Source organism: Elephantulus edwardii, unplaced genomic scaffold (assembly GCF_000299155.1).
Source record: "Elephantulus edwardii isolate Elephantulus edwardi_28Jun2011 unplaced genomic scaffold, EleEdw1.0 scaffold00408, whole genome shotgun sequence".
Taxonomy (NCBI): Eukaryota; Metazoa; Chordata; class Mammalia; order Macroscelidea; family Macroscelididae; genus Elephantulus; species Elephantulus edwardii.
Genome location: NW_006400158.1, coordinates 142,137 through 146,941, shown reverse-complemented (window position 1 = coordinate 146,941; position 4,805 = coordinate 142,137). Strand labels below are relative to the sequence as shown.

General features: G+C 39.2%; 1 pseudogene; it reads left to right on the top strand.

The window, feature by feature from the left end:
- Positions 1–972: 972 nt before the first annotated feature.
- Positions 973–2,052, top strand: LOC102865112 (annotated as a pseudogene).
- The last annotated feature ends 2,753 nt before the right edge of the window (positions 2,053–4,805 follow it).

Here is a 4,805-nt window from a genome sequence, read left to right as displayed (position 1 = left end):
AACTAGACCAGAAGCTGACTGTGGAACAGAACACCAACTACTCATATGAAAATTCAAGCTGAAGCTAAGGAAAATTAAACCAAGTCCATGGGAACCAAAATATGACTTCGAGTCTATCCCACCTGAATTTCAGAACCAGCTCATGAACAGGTTTGAGGCCTTGAACACTAATGAATGAAGACCAGATGAGTTGTGGAAGGATGTCAAATGTATCATCCAGGAAGAGTGCAAACGGTCATTACAAAGACAGAAGAGGAAGAAAAGACCAAAATGGATGTCAGAAGAAACTCTGAAGATTGCACTGGAGCGTAGCGAAGCCAAAGCATAAGGAAGAATTCAAGATACTAAAGAGCTGAACAGAAGATTCCAAAAGGCAGCTTGGAATGACAAAGCAAAATATTACAATGAAATGTGCGAGGAGCTAGAGTCAGAAAATCAAAAGGGCAGAACTCGCTCAGCATTTCTTAAGCTCAAGGAACTGAAGAACAAATTCAAACCTAGAGTTGCTATAATCAAGGATGCTTTAGGCAGAATATTAAATGATCCTGGAAGTATTAAAAGAAGATGGAAAGAATATACTGAGTCACTGTATTGAAAAGAATTGGCAGACATAGAAGAATTTAATGAAACAACATATGAGCAAGAGCCTATGGTCATGAAGGAAGAAGTTCATACTGCTTTGAAGGAAATAGCAAAAAAAAAAATAAAAAATAAGGCCCCAGGAGTAGATGATGTACCAATTGACATGTTTCAGCTAACAGATTAACTGTAGTAACCAAGAAAAAAAGAAAGAGAAAGAAAACACAGCAAAATGTCAATGTTAAAACCTGGCCTGGCAATAATCACTTCATTTGGATGGATTGGATTCACCAATCAAGAGAAAAGGAGTGTCAGAGTAAACTTTTTTTAAAGCTCATCAATATGCTGTGTACAGGAAACACATCTAGGCCAACAATCTGGACCAAGCAAGAAATGGCATCCAAGAACAGAATGAACAGAGATCAGAAATCAGAGGCTTATGCCCAAGAGAAGCAGGATTTCATCTAACACTTCTTCCAGATTGTCAAGGTGCTGACCGAGGATGATCTGGGGCACCTAGAAATAGGAGATGCTGTTACCCGGCTCAGGGAAGTCCTAGAGTACAATGCCATTGGAGGTAAGTACAACTGAGGTTTAACAGTGCTGGCAGTGTTCCAGGAGCTGGTGGAGCTCAGGAAGCAGGATGCTGAGTGTCTGCAGCAGGCCCTGACAGTGGGCTGGTGTGTGGAACTGCTCCAAGACTTCTTCCTTATATTAGATGACATCATGGATTCATCCTTTACCCAATGCGGGAAGCCTTGCTGGTATCAGAAGCCAGGCATAGGTCTGGATGCCATCAATAATGCCATGCTGTTGAAAGCATGTATCTACCTCCTGCTGAGGTTCTACTGCTGGGAGCAGCCCTAATACCTGAACCTAATGGAACTCTTCCTGCAGAGTTCCTATCAGACTGAGATTGGAGAGACCTTGGACCTCATCACTGCCCTTCAGGACAAGGTGGATCTCAGCAGATTCACTGAAAAGAGGTACAAATCCATTGTCAAATAAGAGGCAGCTTTCTACTCCTTTTACCTTCATGTAGCTGCTGCAATGTATATGGCAGACATCGATGGGGAGAAGGAAGATGCCAACACCAAGAAGATCCTGCTAGAGATGGGTGAATTCTTTCACATTCAGGATGATTACCTTGATCTTTTTGGTGACCCGAATGTGACAGTCAAAATTGGCACTGACATCCAGGACAACAAAAGCAGCTGGCTGGTGATCCAGTGTCCATAGCTGACCTGTCCAGAACAATGCCAGATCCTGCAGGACAATTATGGGCAGAAGAAGACGGAGAAGGTGGCCCGGGTGAGGGCACTGTATGAGGAACTGGAGCTGTCTGCTGTGTTCAAACAGTATGAAGAAGAGAATTTCAGCCACATTATGGGGCTTATCGAGTAGTACACTGCTCCCCTGACCCCAGCCATCTTCCTGGGACTAGCGCACAAGATCTACAAGTGGAAAAAGTGACACTAAACACGGTAAGAGTGGGGAGGAGAGGTTCTTACTAAATTATTATTGTTTTTTAAAAAGAAACACATCTAATAAATGAAGAGAGAAATAGTGTTAAAATCAAAAGCCGGGGTGGGGGTGTGGGAGGCCAAGCAAACAGCATCCACAAAAAAGCAAGAATGGCAATACTAATCTCTGATAAAATAGACTTCAGAATGAAAATTACCATCAAAGACAAGGAAGGGCGCTATTTAATTATTAAAGGTACAGGATATCTAGGAGACATAATCTTGGTCAAAATCTATGCACCAAATGATAGAACTGATAAATACATAAAAGTTATTAACAGAATTGAAGAAAGAGATAGACAGTACCACAATAGTGGTTGGAGACTTTTTAACATGACACTCTCACCAAAGGATAGGTTAACTCAAAAGAAACTTAACAGAGATGCAGAAGATCTAAACTATACGTTCTGTCAACTCTAATTCGTAGATATATTTAGAATACTGCACCTAACTAAAACTCAATTCACTTTCTTCTCAGGTGCACATGGGACATTTCTCCAGAAATGATCACATATCAGGGCAGAAAATAAGCCTCAACAAATAAGTAAAAAAGGACCAATTTGAAATAATACAAAGTATCTTTTCAGACTACAATACCACAAAACTAGAAATTATCAAAAGAGGATAAAACTTATAAAGACCAGACATGTGGAAGCAAAATAGCACCCTACTAGAACATGAATGGGTTATAGAAGAAATAGAATGACATCTAGAAGAAATTTAAAAAGAATGAAATTAAAAATGTCTTGAAACAAATAATAATGGAAAATACAGCATACGAAAACCTCTGAGGTGAAACAAAGCAGTCATCTATAAGATTTAACAATTTCCCCTGAAAAACTCGTGTACCATTGAGGATTAAGTTACTTTGGGGGAAAAAAACAGGTGTCTGGCCTGACGACATGGGGCTCCCTAACTCAAACAATAGAGAGATCCTGGGCCTCTCCCACAGAGATAGGAAGCTATTTCAGAAAGGGAACAACAGACTTCCTTCTTCATTATTTAGGTTCCCCCATACACTTCCCTGTGTGTATCAGTGTGTGCTTCACTCATCTCCACTCATGCAGGCATCTGAGTTGCACTCACCCTACATGCATCTGCTCGTGTTCCTGCCCATCTCCTGGAGCAGTGATGTTAAATCGAAAACCAGCTACCACCTCAGACATGGAAAACTCTACCATATCGATGTCCCAAAAGAAGTAGGGTACTTCACTTGCCCCACAAGCAAGGTATCCACCCCCCCCAAAAAAAAAACACAGTCGCAATGGATATCCAGAAGCCAGAAAGTCTGATGGAACTTTCTGACACAGAATTTAAAAGAACAATGATGGGATATTTTCAATGGATGAAAAACAAACTTGATGAATTACAGGACACTGTGAGCAAAAATCAGGAGGAAATTAAAAAAAACAATCCAAAACAATGCAGATAAAACAAACGAGGCATTAGAGACACTGCAAAAACAAGAAACCATGATCCAAAATATGAGGTCTAAGGTTTCTGATGCTGTCAACATGATGGAGGGACACACAGGGTTGAAGAGATGGAACACAGAATCAGTGAAATAAGAGACATAATTGTCACTACAGATCTGATTGAACAAAGAGCAGAATCAAAACTGGTGGAAACCTAAGAGTAATGTGGGATACCATCAAAAGAAATAACATCCACATCATCGGCATCCCAGAAAAGGAAGAGGCAAGTAAAGGCACCAAGAAAGTTGTGGAAGAATTACTAGAGGAAAACTTTCCAGGCGTAATGAAGAATGAGAGAATACATATTCAAGAAGCTGAGCAAACACCATATAGAACAGACTTTAAAAGAAAACCACCAAGGCACATCATTGTCAAATCTGCCAGAACCAAATTTAAGGAGAGAATTTTGAAAGCAGGGAGAGAAAAACAAAGAGTAACTTACAAGGAAGAGAAAATAAGACTGAGTGCTGATTTCTCAGCAGAAACCATGCAAGCAAGAAGACAATGGAATGGCATATATCAAACACTCAAAGAACACAACTGTCAACCAAGAATACTGTACCCAGCAAAATGTCCCATCAAATGAGGAGAGATCAAGATATTCCCAGAAATACAGAAACTAAGGGAGTTTGTAAAAACAAGACCAGCCTTACAGAAAACACTGAGAGACATCCTTCAAACAGAGATGTCACAGAAAACAGGATAGACTAAAATAACTAGCAACAACGTCTAAAATAATTAAACAAAATAATAGCAATAAAACCTTACCTTTCAATAATCACACTGAATATGAATGATTTAAATGCACTATGAACAGAAAAATAGTAGCAGATTGGAGAAGAAACCAAAATCCATCAATATGTTGCCTAAAAGAGACACATCTGAAAAATAAAGATGAAAAAAGACTAAAAAGGACGGGAAAAAATATACCAAGCAAATGGCAACCAAAAAAAAGCAGGACTACTGATACTAAACTCTGATAAAATAAATTTCAATGCAAAAACCCATTACAAAGGACAAAGAAGGTCACTTCATAATGCTTAAAGGGTCAATAGAACAAGAGGATATAACAATATTGAATATCTATGAACCAAATAAAATACCTGCAAAATATATAAAACAAACATGAATAAAACTTGAAAAAAGGAAATAGACAAAACTGCTATAGTAGTTGAAGATTTCAGAACACCCCTCTCAAGAAAAGACAGAACTACCAGAAAGAATCTCA